Source organism: Bos javanicus, chromosome 12 (assembly GCF_032452875.1).
Source record: "Bos javanicus breed banteng chromosome 12, ARS-OSU_banteng_1.0, whole genome shotgun sequence".
Classification (NCBI taxonomy): Eukaryota; Metazoa; Chordata; class Mammalia; order Artiodactyla; family Bovidae; genus Bos; species Bos javanicus.
Window position 1 is genome coordinate 19,684,086 of NC_083879.1, and position 16,097 is coordinate 19,700,182.

Below are 16,097 nucleotides of genomic sequence, written 5' to 3' on the forward strand. Positions count from 1 at the left end.
TGGTGCCGAGAAACTCGGATACCTCGCGCTTGCCGCGAAGCGAAGAAAACTGTCCTGGGGGAGCATCAGTGTTCCCGAGATTTTGCCAAAATTTGGAGAGCCTGGAGGTAGCGTGTCCCCCACCCCCGCCCGCCACCGGGTTGTTTCACAATCCCCTCCGGGCTGCCTTAGGCGAGGGCCCGCGCGGGTGGGGCGGGGTGGGGTGAGGTGGGGAGGATGGGTTTCCTCCGTTTCCGCCCCCTCCGCGGCGGAAACGTCGAAGGGGTTAAAATGGCGCGGCGGAATGCGCGCGAGGAGAGGTGCCAGTGTTCGTCCCCGACGGGCGGGAGAAATGGGGTGAGGGTGTGGGATCCCCGGAAAGGGCCGGGAAAGCGGGGACCAAGGGGAGGTGTGAGGCCAGAGTGTCTGCCACTGGGGGTGGGTTTCAAGGCAGTTGCCGGTCGTAGTGGGGACCTGAGCGGCAGTAGGGAAGCTAAGCAATGGTTAGTGCCCGTCTTGGCCCGCCCTGGGGCAGGGTTATGTCAGGAAAGCGTCCTGGCACCGAGCTCCAGCCCGAGGAGACGATACTCCCCCTCGCGCGCACTCCGCGAGCGGGGCCGGGCGGGCGCGGAGGGGCGGGCGGTGGGCCGCGCGAGCCCAGGGCGCTGAGGTCGGCAAGTCGCCTTCGGAGCGGGCGGCGGCGCTTCTCCAGTCTACGTGGGAAAAAAAATAAAACTAAAGAAGCACCCCTCCTCCGCAAGCGGCCCTTTAGCCCTGGAAACGAAGATAGAAAGGGACTCAGGAACCGGAGAAGCTCAGTATAGTACTTCCCAAAGTTTCCAGGTTTGTCCAGCGACAGGGAATCCTGAGAGCTCTCCAAGAGCTGAGCCCATTTCCCCTTCCAGAACAAAACTAGAGGAGCGTTCCTCCGGAGGAAGGCTGCAGTTTAGGTCCCGCGGGGAAACCGAGCAGCCCCCGCCGGCTGACTTCGGGCTCGCTTCTTCCTAGAGCAGCGGGGAGTGCCCTTTCTGAGCCGCCCGGGGCGGCAGGCGCGCGGCTCGGGGCGCGCTCGGCGCTGGGCCCAGCTGCGGGCTCGGACGTAACGGCAGGAAACTCCTTGTCCCGTTTTCAGTCTCCCAGTCAAAACATTTGGCTGAATCTCGAAATAACTTTTTTTGATAGTCCGGAAAAGAAGCACGACAAATAGACTCACCATCGAGCCTTGCGTCAGCGAACCATTTCCCCTGGAGTACAGTGAGATTGGTTTTTTCATTAGTTGCAGGAACTGAATTTTTGATGATTTACCTGCCTGCTCAGGCTCCTGGGTGTATTCTCCTCCCCTTCTTTCCCACTTCATCTGGTTGTCAACTCGGTTCTCTCTCTCTCTCTCTCTTTTTTAAAGCTCCTGATACTCAACTTCATCATATCCTTTGTAACACACGAAGCCTCTAGTCTAACTCAGCCTCTGTCAATGGTCAGTATAAGCCACAGTGTTTGCGTCGTCCTTACAAAACGAGTCATGTTTTCGGTTCCTTTGATCCACAGAGACGGAAAAATGTTGGTTTGCATGTTTCCCTCGCCACCCCCCATTGCTTTCAGTGACGGCGCTCTCTTCCTAGTTACAAGTTCCCTCTCCTGCCAAACATAATACAGATTTCTTTATTTTTACACGGACCTAAAGAGTTAGGAGAAATTCGGTGAGTGCTGACTCACCTTTTCTCCCCCCTCCCCCACAGGATTAGCACTAAACGCTGTAATCAGTTAAACCAACAGACTTTTAATATCATTAAACATGGATCTCTCCATTAACCTTGGCAATAATGTCACTTCGAAGAAGGAAGTAATAAAAACGAAATTCTTGCGAATAAAATAAAATTATGGTAGCTGTCCACTTGAGGTCTTGGATGCAGAAGAAAGGGTTTTTGGTCTTTTTGAAAAGAGCACCTAGTGATCAACAATTATTACTATGAAATAAAATTTGTAAAGCCAGTTCTACCAGGGTGTCTGCGCATAGTAGGTACTCAATGAGTATTTCGTCTTCTTTTCTTCTCCACATCCTTGGAAATTTTGGCAGGAGATACAGACTTCCCAGTGGCTAAGGAAATTATGCTCAAACTTCGCTTCTGGTTCATGAAATCTCCACTCACTCAAAAAAAAAAAAAAAAAAAAAACCCTCACAAAATTTACCCAGGGAACTTTAACAGCTTATTAAAACTTAATGGAAATAGCTAGACAAAATAAAAAGTATAGTGATTACATACGTATAAATCCGAAACATTAAATTATTTCGAACTTTCTCAGTGGCCGTAATGGGCAAACCATTACCATTCGATTTCGTTTACCGATTTCTACAGTAAAAACGAAAATTGTGGGCTCCTGCTCATTTCTCGCGTTTCTGCTAGAGCAGCCTTCACCCACACACTAATCTATCTAGACCTCATATTTTTCATAGCGCAAATTTTACCGGACGCTGCTCGGCTATCCACTTTTAAGACTTGTGCGCGCTCTCTCTCTTTTTAATTTAAAAAAATAAAATGAGAAAATAGAAAAGAAGGCTGTAGCACTCACGGGCGAAGGAAACCCACCTGCCCGCACGTCCCTCCCGGGTGTCTGACTCTCGGGAGGAGAGTCGCCGGGAGCGGCTGGCGTTGGGGATCTCGCCCGGTCATCTGGTCCGGGCATATTTCCTTTGGGGCCCATTCGCCCGGAGTAAACAGTCACGTCGTAGTGAGTTTCCTAGCAAGTTTGCACTGCTCTTTAAACAACAGAGAATTCCCGCACGTTAGTCACCGCTTTCAGGCTCATCTTTCAAATTGTTAAGTATTTTTAAAAAGTGTCCCGAGCAGCTCTTTGGCCCTTTCTCCTACATGACGACGAGAGGGGTCACGACGGGTGACCTTGATGTCTGTGGCAGGTCTCAGCTTCCTGGAGCCGGGCTGCCCCGTCGGCGGAGCCGGAGAACCTGGGCGCCGAATTGGTCCGTGGCTCGCGCCGAGGTGAGCGCGTGGGCACAGCGTGCGCTTCTGCAGCGCTGCGCCCAAGTTCAACGCGCCGCGCTGGAGGAAAACTTGGGGCACCAGTCTCCTCTTCTGACGAGCGCTAGGGGCGATTTGTGGAGAGACCTAGGAGCGCGGTCGTGCTTCGGGACCAGGTCTTTACTTTTGAGATCTATACATCTCGTTCTAGAAAAATACCCCTTACGGAAGCCCACCATACAAATACTCCCCTACTTGTCCTCCAGTGGTCTGCAAGCCCCTCCCCTGCACCGGGGTTCCCGCTCGTGCAGAGCCCAAGGCGAGCCGCCGAGGTCACGTTAAGTTCAGAGCCACGGATCCAGGTCAGATCGGATAAAAAAGATTTGTAGTCCGGCCCGGAGCTGCTGTCTGGGGCTCAGCCCCGCACCTACTCAAAATCCTTCCCAGAACGTAGCAGTTGATGGTTACTGGACTTCGCGCAAACTGGACGCCGCGCCTGAAGGGCCAGCGGGGTCACTGGCTGGCCTTCGCTGGGGTGGACAGGTCCTTACTGTTGCAAACCGAGACGTGAATGGAGCCCTCATGCTCCACCACCCCCGCGGCCCGGAATAACTCCAGGGCTCTCTGGTTTGGAGGGTCATGGGGTCGGGCGGGCCAGGGCTCCCAGGACCCCCGGGGTCCCGGCCGGGCCTCGCACTGAGGGGCGCGGGGCAGCGGGGACGGCGTCGCGCGCGGAGCCGGGGTCACAGAGCAGCGGCGGCCGAGGGCAGCCCACGCGGGCTCCGGCGCCGCGGCAAAGTCGGAGGCGCTTCCTAGCTCGGCCTGGAGTGAGAGGCGCGCAGGGGGAACCGCTTCTCGAACTTCGAGGCGCAGGCCAGTCTGGAGGGGAGGGGAAAGAGGGGCGGAGAGGCGCTCTCTGTTCCCACGGGTCCGGAGGGTAAGCGGAGGCGTTCTGGGTGAGGGTCGCAGGAGCGTCAGAGTTTGCAGCGGCCACGCCGGGCATGGCCCGAGCGACCCCGAGGCGCTCCCAGCCCGGGCGACGCGGCGGCCTCTGCTTTCGGGGTGCGGGCCGCAGTCTGGCCGCAGGTCGTCCAGTCGCGGCCGACCTGGTTCTCAGGGAGGCCCCTGCAGATGGCCGGATGGCAGGGAACCCCCAAGCCCCGGCCTAGACGCGGAGAATTCACAGGGGTATTTCCAGGCCCCAGTGGCCGCTGGGCAGGGGTTAGTTTAGAGTCAGGTTTCTGCTTCCACCAAAAAAGAATGACACAAGTTTCCCAGATCTGCGGTGAACTCCAGGCCGACTGCTTTCTTAGGATCCTCTAGGTTTTTTTGCCTGTAGAAGTGAATTTGAGCTGTTCCTCTTTAACCTCACGTGAGCTGGCCACAGGCCTGTTCACGCTTCGCCCCGTTAGGTCTGTGCCTCCTTCTTGGGGCCTTGTGTGTCCCACACGCTGCTGGGCCTGCTGGGGAGGTCCGGTACTGGTACTGTGCGGGGAGTGGGCTTCTCTGCCAGATGTCTCATGCGAGTGAGAGGCCTACCTGGAAGACAGCAGGGAGGCAGGGCGAGGAGGGGGAGGGCCTGAGCTCTGTGTGGAGGGCTGGGGGTGGTAAGGGCAGCCTCCTCCCAGAGAAAAAGAGGCCTGTGGAGCTTTGCTGCTTGGACTAGGAAGACAAGGTGGATATGCCCAGTCTAAAGGTGGGTGGGGCAAGGCCCCAGCTCCCAGAGACCAAACCAGGATGGCAAATCTCTGTTTTCCTGCTGTTTATTGTATTTTAATCCCTTCCCATTTGTTTTCTGTTTACTCTTTAGTCAAGTGTTTCTGAAAATCTTGCCAAAAGGATGTCATTTGTTTAAACAGATAGTTATTGAGAGCCTACTATATGCCTGGAGCAGGAATGGGATAATGAATAGGACAGTTCCTGTCCTCACAGGGCTTACCATCCAATTTTCTCTATATAGAGAAAAAACAGGCAATTAAAATATGCTGTGAAAAGGGACACGTGGGCGCATATATGATGAAGGGAGCAGGACGATTTAGGGCTGTTTGTAAGAAATTCAGAAAAAAGAAATGGCAACCCACTCCAGTATTCTTGCCTGGAAAATCCCATGGACAGAGGAGCCTGACAGGCTTCACTGTCCATTGGGTCACAAAAGAGTCTAACACAACTGAGTGACTGAACAACAGCAACAAGAAATTCAACATTTCTGGAACATAGAGAGAAGAGGACTGGGTGGGTGATTAGCCTGGACCCAAGAGAGGAGTTTAAAGGGAGAGCAGTGCATCATTGGGCCCTCCTGGTGGTGGCACAGGAAATGATGCTGCGGAGGCCTTGGTGCTGCTTTAGATCAGATGCCCTCTACATTTCCCTTCTGGTGTTAAGATTTGAAAGATTCACTTCTATTTTATTAAGGGGCCTGGTATTCTGTGCTACCATCTGCTGAGGCAAGTGAAAGTGCAACTGTTAATTGCTGGGTCACGGCCAAGTCTTTGTGGTCCCATGGACCATAGCCTGCCAGGCTCCTCAGTCCATGGGATTCTACAGGCAAGAATACTGGAGTGTGTTGTCATTTCCTCCTCCAGGGGATCTTCCCCACTCAGGGATTGAACCTGGGTCTCTTGCATTGCAGGCAGATTCTTTACCATCTGAGCCTTCAGGGAAGCCCAATATAAGTGCATATATAGATAAATAAAACATATCTATGCCTATTCTGCCGCATAGTTAATATTTCAGACCTTGAAAAGAAAAAGCCCCTAAAACTAAAATTTTTTAAAAATTATTTTTGATCATGCCTTGAAGCTTGTGAGATCTTAGTTACCCGACCAAAGATTGAACCTGGGCCTTTGAGTTTTAACCACTGGACCTCCAAGGAATTCCCCTTAAAAACTGATTTTAAGAGAACTCATCTAATATAAAATTTTGTGACAATATTGCAGTTAGAAAATTTATATTTGAGGTGAACCCTAAAATAGTGAGGAAGACACTGTTCTAACCACATGAATTTTCAATCCAATGGAAGATACAGAGAAATAAATACAAGCTGTTCTGCATCTCTGATATATAAAGGGCAGCAGACAGGGCAGGCTTTAAACTCTCAGAAACCAGATCATGGAGTGGGGGCAGTTAGCTTGGAGTAGTTCAGAGAAGTCCCATGGAGAAATTTGGATAATATTCATAGGAAAGAGAAAGCTTTCATGGATTGACACAGTCCTTTTCCTCTCAGAAAATGTTGGAGCCTTCCTGACATTTGGGAGTCTCAGGACCGCTCGAAGCTAATGACTCTGCTCTAGAGGGACAAAGGAAAAGTCTTGCAACTAACTAGAGTTTAAGAAATGTTACATTAATGTTCCCATGCTTAATTATGAAAATACCTGGATGTTGTACCTTTAATTGGAGCTACTGAATCCTTTCATAGCATTTTGGCAGGGGCAGGTTCAGTTCAGTTCAGTTGCTCAGTCGTGTCCGACTCTTTGCAACCCCATAGACTGCAGCATGCCAGACCTCCCTGTCCATCACCAACTCCCAGAGTTTACCCAAACTCATGTCCATTGAGTCGGTGATGCCATCCAACCATCTCATCCTCTGTCGTCACCTTCTCCTGCCCTCAATCTTTCCCAGCATCATGGTCTTTTTGAGTGCCTACTGTGTTTCATAGGCACGTCACATACATTGCCTTTTCTAACCCACATAACAACTCCATGAAGTAGGTGTTTATATTTCCATTATATAGATTAGGAAACTGAGGCCTAGTGAGTTTATTACGCAAGGTCACTTGGCAAGTAAGTTGCAGAGCTACCTAACTTCAAGTCTGTGTTCTGTTTACTCTTCTCATGAGGTCTTTTTCCAACCCGGAAGGTGATGAGCCTTGAAAAGAAAATCTTATTAAGAGAATTCACATCTGAGGGCTTTCAATCCCTGTGGAAAAAAATAGGGTTGGGTGAACTTATAGTGTCTATTAATTATTACAGGGTTGCCAATATAAAAATTAAGGAGATTACAATATGTAGGAATGTTTCATACAGATTGAATTCACACATGTGATTAATTTGTTTTTACCATCTTTGTTTGCTGGAAAAATTTCAGAATAAAGAGATGCTGATGTATTAACTTTGTTTTATTATACAGAGAAACACATATGTATAGTCTTCTATCTTGTATTTAAATGGAAACTCTCTTTTTGTTCCCCAGTTAGTAGTTTCTAGGTCACTCTCCCTGGATTGATGCGCCCAGCACTCTCCTAGACATATTTACTCCTTCAGACAAGCCTGCTCTTTGCCCCTGTGTGTAGTGTATCTGCACAAAAAATAGAGGCTCAGAAAATTTAAATAATTTGTTCAGGATTACACAGCTAGTGAATGGCAGAGCTCCAGTTCAAACACAGCAATGAAGAGTATGTATTTTCACTAAAACACACTGCATTTTTGACTGTGCAAATACTAAAAATTGTGAGTACTTGCTAGTCATTTTATCCCTCCTTGGCCTGTGTCCTCAACTAAAACAGCTGGATAACTGTTCTTATCCTGTTTACTTCATGGAGTACTCTTAAAACTCAAAAGCACTGTAAGAATTTTTTTTTTTTTCTTAAAGCTAATCCTAATTGTTTAGCTTAATTGACTCTCACAAGAGAAAAATATAAACTCTAATAGCAAGTTTATTATTAATAGTCTATTGATGGGAAAAAAAAGCTTCTAGCCTAATAGGATCAGAATCTGATGAATTATTGCTGTTCTTTGTTTTATTAATTACTGTAATGCCAAACATTTATTGGACATAGACAATTGCCTTGAGCCTGTAGACACAGAAACTGCGGCAAGTTACTTTTCAGAAAGGGGCTTCAAATCTAGTGGGTGAAAGAGAATATGTAAGCAGTAGATTATGAAAATGTGCTAGAAGAGAGGCCCAGGGTCTCTTGAGATCTAACAATATTCTGCACCTCCCTCACCAAGGCTAGAACCTTTGTCTCCCCAAAGTGTTTGTCAATCTAGAAGACACCTGGGCCGCTAATTGAAAAGTGAAAGTGAAAGTGTTAGTTGCTCAGTCATGTGCTACTCTGTGACTCCATGCACTGTAGCCCACCAGGCTCCTCTGTCCATGGAATTCTCTAGGCAAGAATACTGAAATGGCTCATTAAAAACATAAAATCCCACTCACTTTTGTAGAACCAGATTTTCTGGAAGTGGGGCCTGACGCTTCATTTTAAACAAATTCTCCAGTAGCTCTTATTCTAGTTCTAGACCAGAATTTGGAGAAAATAACTAGACCACTTGATTACAGTCAAAGTGCCCTAAAGGAAAATAGTCCCCCAGTGCCTAACTGGGATGTGGTTATACCTTACCATCAAAAGTTAAGAATTCAAACCCACTTAGGGAATTCAGTGTGCTAAAGCATAGGAAAGTTTGACAGGAAATTTTCAAAACAGATGATGATGATGACATACAATTATAACACATTATATTGGGGAACATTTTGGCTGATAGTTTTACCCGTGAGTTCATTTAAAATTTGTGAGTGGATGCCACTCAACTCCATCTAGTTGATTAAATAAGAGTAGAGAGTTCCAAATGCTCTTTTATTTTTTTTTAGGTCAAGGAATCTTTTTATTCCAATGAAACTGTAATGGGAGGCTGACGTATAAAGAACTGCTGTGGTTGAAGAAAAGGATGGGTGAGGAAGAGGTGGGTTCTCTGAAAACCGCAAGTGCAGCTGTGAATTCAGCAGCTTGTGAGGGACATAAGCCAAGGACCGGGCTTGTGTGACAAGCCCTGGCACTGTGTGGGCACATAAGTGCACAGTGTTTGATGACTCCTATGGACTAAATGTATCCTCTCTGTCATATTCCTCTGTTGAAACCTAACCCCACACCAATGTATGGGTATTTTGGAGATGGGGTCTTTAGGAGATGATATTATGAGGGTGGAGCCCTCATGAATGGGGTTAGTACCCTTGTAAAAGAGACCCCAGAGAGTTTCCTTGCTCCTTCCATCAGGCAAGGCTACAGTCAAAAGACTTCTGTCTATGAGCCAAAAAGCTGACCTACACCAGACACTGACTCTGCTGGCACCAAGACCTTGGACTTCCCAGTCTCCAAAACAGTGAGAAATACATTTCTTGTGTTTATAATCACCCAGCATTTGGTATGCTGCTGTGTCAGTCCCCAATGGACTAAGACAATGACTGAGTGAATAAATGAGTAAAATGTCATCATTTCTGTTTCAAAATGTAATTGAGAAATGCAAATCTTGCCAATTTTTTTTTTTTTTAATCAGTAAAGACTAAAGTAAATAATCCATGTAGTGGCTCATTTTCATCTGCAAATTCTTTTGGCCACGTAATGGTCCCGCTTGCCTTCTTTGAACATGAATTTATGAAGCATTTGGTTTTTACAGTCTAATTTCCTCTAGGACTGTTCCCACTTGACTTAGTCATGAAAAGAACCAGGTGAAGTCAGGAAACCTGGCCGAATGCAGGCTGCTTTGTATACAACGGTGGCAGTAGCAGGACAGAAAGGAAAAGGAGACCGTTTCTCTGTAAGAATCTCACGTGATTAAGTTTAAAAATAAAATTTGTTTTTTATCTGATGATGAAAATAATATATTTTCACTGTAAAAAGTTTGGAAAATACAGTAAAGCACAAAGAAGGAAATAAAAAATCACTTTTTCCTGTCATTACCCAGAGATAATGCTATTATTGGTATCTATCATTCTAAGCGTATCTTTATACAGTAGTCTTTAAACATTTTTTTAAATTAATTTATTTTTGACCCTGCTGGGTCTTCGTTGCTGTGTGGGCTTTTCTCTAGTTGTGGTGCACAGTCTTCTCGTTGCAGTGGCTTCTCTTGTTGCTGAGCAGGGGCTCTAGGGTGCCTGGGCTGCAGTAGTTGGGGCCCATGGGCTCAGTACTTGGGGCTCATGGGCTCTAGAGAACAGGTTTAGTAGTTGTGACGCACGGACTTGACCGCTCCACAGCATGTGGGGTCTTCTTGGACCAGGATTCAAACCCATGTCTCCTCCATTGGCAGCTGACCCTTTACCACTGAGCCACCAGGGAAGCCCTATACAGTAGTCTTTTTTCTTAAATTAGGATCACATCCTAATGTATCTTAAACTTGCTTTTATCATTAAATAATGTACATGAATCTTTTCCTATGTCATTAAGTATTCTTCTATAACATCATTTTAAAATTTCTACATTATAATCTATGGAAGAAAGTATCATGTTTTATCAAACTAATTTCTTATTGTTGAACATTTGGATTGCTCTCCATTTTTTCACTAGTCTGAAGAGCGTGACACTGAGTATCCTTTAATCTTTGTGTGTCTGTGTCTCAGTATTTAAGGAATGCATATTTTATAAGGCTTTTGACCCCCTGGAATGGTTGGACTCCTGCTGACAATGGATGCAAGTTCTTGCTACTCACCCTATAATGACAGTCTGGCTATTTATGGTCTGTACTGGTTATTTGATAGTGAGCACACCACTCTCCTAACTTTGGGAAGAAAGGGAGGGTATTAAAGCCCTGGATGTAGTATAGATATTTTTCAGATATTTACAGTTAAAAATCTATCTCAATATTTTGCTTTTTCTTAAAATGCAGCATTGTCTGAGGAAGGCTGATTAGCTGGCTCTGGCTGCTGCCTCATGCCTGCAGGGTGTTCTGAGTGTTTTCATCTTGATTTCAGAGCTTCATGCTTGGGCCTAAATGGGACATTACCCCAGAAGAACTTCTTCCACCATGACCACCACCACTTCTGAACTGAGTCTGTCTTTGGCTGTGAATTTGCTTTGGGGACTTCTCTAGAAGTTAAATTTGTTTGTGTGGAGGTTGAAACTAGTCATTTGACCACATGTGTGATATGAGTCACATTAGAATAAAGCTCTAGGAGGGTGGTAAATTGTTCTGCCTAAATTGCATCAATGATGGCAGTGGATATTATCACTTACAGCTTACAAACAATATCTTTCCCAGTCCTCTCAGTTCAGTCTGGGTTTGACTTTTTTTTTAATGATCTGTACACAAAAGTGGTGTGTGTGTGTGTGTTATTTTGGAAAATTTGAACAAGATTTCCGTATGTAGTTGTGGTATACTGCTATAACCAAGTGTTAACTCAATATACACACATTACCCATTTAGGGAAAGTACACTGACTTTCTTTTTTTTGCTTGCGAAACTAAAAAATTGGCAGAACCTTTAACTTGTAACTTGGCAGTATTGCAATTTACAGGCAAGAAAGGCAAGCTCAATTGGGTGAAAATTGTTTGAGAAAAAATTTTTTCAGTCTTAGACAGTGAACATCATGTAGCTGAGTGTGCACACTTGGGCGTTTTCTGCTTGATTTTTAACCACATCCATTGGCATGCCAGAGGTAGTTAAAGCTTCCCAGTGGAGGCATGTGAGGTGCAGGGGAAGGTGTGAGGATTTATGACTGTCCTGTCCATGCAGGTAATGTTAAAAGTACTGTTTTGTTTTGAAATATCGATTGGGGAAATATGAAATGTGACTTTATCTGAGCTTCATAAATCCACCTTAATCGTGAATTATTTAAACACAGACCTGGGGATTGGGAGGTCAAAATTAGACATTTTTCAGGCCTGAGCTTTCTCTGTGGGTTCTTGGAAACTTCGTGGTTCCCGAGACGCAGCAGGAACCTGACGGCTCTGAGAACAGACTTTCTCTGCTGAATGCTGGGGCCTTTGAAATCATCTTCAGAATGAGAGGAGTCGTGAAGTCATGAAAAGCTCTTTCCTTTTTAAAATGTTCAGACAGTAGCACAAACATCTGGGAATTTATTTAAATACTCTGGTTCCCTGAATTACCCATTTCCTTAACATATACTTTACTTAGTTTTGCAAGCGGGATAGATTTCCACTTTGTGTTTTTCCCAGTTCCACCGTGTTAGACTCTTCATTTTAACATTTAGTTTGCTTCATACTTAGGAGTACAAAGGAGGTTCTATCACTCGAGCTATGATTTGGGGGGTAAGGGGGGTAGGATGTTGTCAGGTGTGTGAAGCAAAGTGATTTTTGTGTGGTCAAGTTTCATTACATAACAGTTTCATTTCTTATAAATCAAATAAAGAGATGGCCAAAAAGAGTGTATCTTGTTTTCCCCATTTTTAAACACCAACAAATTATTAATCGACACCAGACAAAAATGAAAAAAAATAGGTAAATACAAAATAGAATTGATTATAAATCTTAGAAATGAAAAGTACTGTCATTGAAATAAAAAAGTAATTCCTTCAGTTATCTGTTACACTGGAGTGTATCTTTTGAAAAGTAATTAAACAACAATATTCTACTCAATCCTTGAATTAAGCAAAACTGCCACTCTCTTTCTCCTTTTTAGAACTTAATTCCTCTTTCCAATTTCAGAAGTCATGAGACTTCTCTTTCTTTCTCTTTCCCTCACCCTGCAATGTCTCAAGTGGTGAAAATGTATGAGTAGTCGAGGGAGGTGGGGAGTAGTGGTCAGAATTCTCAGGAAGCTAGAATAAAAGAAACTAGCTTGATTTCTGCACTTGGAAAATAGTTTATGTCTATTTACGGATATGAGATCTGGACAGATGTAAAAGTCGGGACATTCTTAAATATTTCAGCGTGTAATATTAGATGATGAGACAGTGCAGTGAATAGAGCTTCCTGGTTTGTCAGTGTGGTTTGGTCTCTTTTCTGTTTTACTTGTCATATTCGTAGTGGGTTAAGTCAGTGTGGTTTTAAATGTTCAGGACGGGGCTATTTTAAACTAATAGGACTTTGCTATCGTATGTGGCTTGCCAGTTTATGATCAATTAAAATCTGAGAAAAAATATGGGTTCTCTCGAGCAGCATGATGATACTAATAGGATTTAATCTAGTTGATTTATTTAGTAGCCATTTTAGCACATCACAGTTATTACTGTGAACTTCAATGGGTTATAAGCAACAGTTGCTATTGTGCAGCATCAGACATGGAAATGTGGGGACTGGGCTTAATACATACAAATTTAGTTGGTATAAGCTGGCAGTTGCCTATTATAATGTCCTGTTGCCAGTTGAAATACTATTCATTTGCCCTTATCTCATAAAAGGAGGTTGAAGGACATATTTTTAAAAATTCTAGCTACATGAACTGGTTAGTTTCTTTTTTAAAAGTTAAATAATAATTAATTGTGATTTGTGGGTCATTTCTTTTCCCCCATTGTTTTAGTATCTGTTTGCTTAAATAAATAAAGGAATATTTTGGCCATTTCCTCCTTTACACTAAATTGAGGAGTATTGTGAAGTGAGACTGTGACTGACTATGGAAAGGTATTTGTACTCTATTATCTGGGTTTTCTTCTCAGTGTCTCTTTCTGGTTCAGATGGAATTATCCATTTTATATCTAGGTCTGGTGAAATAGAAACTGAGGAAGAGGGCCCTTCTAGGCCCCCATTTTCTGAAATGTCATGTTGCCTGATGTGAATGAATGCACAGTCATACTCTTGTACCCTGTGACTGTCAGTGAATATAGGCACAGATCCCAACCAGGAGAAAAAGATAGGCCTAAGGCTCTCGAAGTATGAGGATGTGTTGCAACAAGTCCCAAAAGTAGTAGTTCATCACTGAGATCCAGAATTACTCATTTTGTGTTGTGATACACAGAACCAAAGCAAGGTTTTCACTAGCCGGGTGAAAGTGCCCAAACCTATCTGGTTAATGAGAGGGCTGATAGTTTTGGATGTTTTTGTTTGTTCTCTTGTGTGTGTATGTGTAGAGGGTGTTTGGTGAGAGCCAGGCAGTGTGAGAACAGTTCCGGGGGTCTGATCCCTTTGGGAACAACCCCAAGTTTCTCATCTGAACCTGGTAATCTTTGACCCTCATTTAGCACGGTACTCGGCTCCTAACGAGTGACTTGTTTCCTCGCTGTGGTATAATCTGATGCCTCTGCCATGTGGTTGCCTCTTCCCTGTCTCTACCCCCTGCCCCCAAATTTGGCCTTTCCTCCTGAGATCTGGGTCACAACCTTTGTGGAAGGGTGGGAAAAAAGTAGAATTGGCAGTTATCCCAGTGATCTGGATTCTAATTAATTAAAGTCTACTTTTTTTTTGGTAGGGGGGAATAGTGCCTGTAGGCATTTTGTGGGAAGGATGCATTTCTTAATGACTAACTCTACCTCTAACTTTTTTGGACCCAAGGGGGGATATAAAAAATAATTAGCTACAAGGGGCACAACTGAAAGTATGAGATTTACACTCAAGCCAAGAACTTTATTTGCATATCAAATAAATGACAGAGTCATGCTTGATGTCTCAGAATCTCTAGCTATCATAATCAGCAAAGAAAGTGAAACCAGATGTTTTCATTTAAGCTTTGACTTGTGTTACTATTAAAATAAAAATCAAGTTTCCTGTAAGTATTCTTCTAGGTCCGATCTAATCATTTTTTTTTTTTTTCCTAGATAGAATTCTCAGAAAGGCCAATGGCATTTTGAGAATGGAACCTGGAGTTTTGCTGGATTTAACAGTTCTCCCTGAAACTACGTACACATTTGCCCTTTTGCTGTATATTTCTTAAAGTGCTATTTTTGTTGTGGTTTTAGTGATTCTCATCCAAAAACATAGCAGTCTCATGTCATGGAAAAACACTGGACTGGGAGAATCAATTCTCGTCTCAGTCCTTCCATTAAACGAAAAGATTTGAGCTTTTGGAAAACCACTTTAACTCTTTGGACCTCAGCTACGCTAGCTGCATGTCGGTCAGCCACGTAAGGTCACTTCTTTTGTCTAATATTTTATGTCTTTATTAGAACAAGCACATTGTAGTGAGCTACAAGGATGCTTATCTGTAGAAATTTGACATCTCAAGCTTCAGAATAGCACTGCTTTAGCTTTTAAAGTGAGTGTCAGTGTTGGCAGAGTGTATACATCTTAGCATTAGAAAAGCAAATACCATTAACTTATTGAACTGACAGTTTGAAAAAAATTTTAATGTATTAAGAATAACATTTACTTTTTTCTGTTATGCTGTGTTCATTGCAGAACATTTATGAAATTCAGAAAAATAAAAAAAAAGAATCTTAATATCACTACTCAGAACTAACCAATAATATTTTGATATATTTTCATTCCTTCGGCTCTTTTTATTTCTCTTACATTCTATGCCATATATGATTTATTTTTACAAAGTTTATAAAGTATTTTTACATTGGTTATGCTGTTTTGTGTTTTTTTCACTTGAGAAAACATTGTGAGTTGCTTCCCATGTCCTTATTCTGAAACATAATTTTTGAAATCTGTTTATTTTCATGTTTGAACTATAAAACAGATATTTGCCAGATATAAAGATTTAAGCAATAACTAGTTTCATAAAGCAGAAAATCAAACTCTCTTCACACACTGCCGACTCACTTTGTCTCCATCATATTCCCTGGAGGTAACTCTATTTAAAGCTTGGGGTATATTCTTATGGTCATTAAAAAATGTAAGTATATAAATGTATATGTATGTGAGTTTTTTCTGAATAAGGTCATTTCACTCAAGCCACTTTACACTTTGTGAGTTTTCTGGCAGCATCATGGGTGCGTGGTTTCTTTATTTTTTTCTTCCAGCTTTATTGAAGTATAATTGACACACAGCACTGTAAAAGTTTAAGGTATACAGCATAATGATTTGACTTACATGCATTGTGAAATGATCTTCACAGTAAGTTTAGTGCATAGTTATCATCTCATATAGATGCAAAAGTAAAGGAATAGGAAAGATTTCCTTGAGATATGAGAACTCTCAGGATTTACTCTATTAATCACTTTTGTATGTAACATAAGCAGTGTTAATTATCATGTTGTATACTACATCCTAGTGTATATTTATGACTAGGGTTTGTGCCCTTGGATCACTTTCATCCAGGCTCTCTTCCCCTTATGCTCGCCTCTGGTAACCACAAATCTGGTCTCTTTTTTTCTGTGAGTTTGTTTGTTTTTGGAATATAATTGATCTCCAACACTATGCTAATTCCTGTATGCAACATAGTGATTCAGTATTTCTATACATTTCAAAATGGTCAACGGGGTGGATATTTTCGAGAGTATGTATAGCCAGAATTACCCTACCACAGTGACTTCACAGTGATTCCATCCATGGGGTTGACCAATTTTATTTAATCAGTCTCCTATTGATGGACATTG

General features: G+C 43.6%; 1 long non-coding RNA gene across 1 annotated transcript; it reads left to right on the forward strand.

Annotated features, from left to right (window-relative positions):
- Positions 1-6,044: 6,044 nt before the first annotated feature.
- Positions 6,045-15,513, forward strand: LOC133258256 (uncharacterized). The gene is made up of 4 exons (XR_009739886.1): positions 6,045-8,629; positions 8,941-9,046; positions 9,341-9,481; positions 14,373-15,513. It is a non-coding gene; the product is annotated as an uncharacterized LOC133258256 (long non-coding RNA).
- Positions 15,514-16,097: the final 584 nt, after the last annotated feature.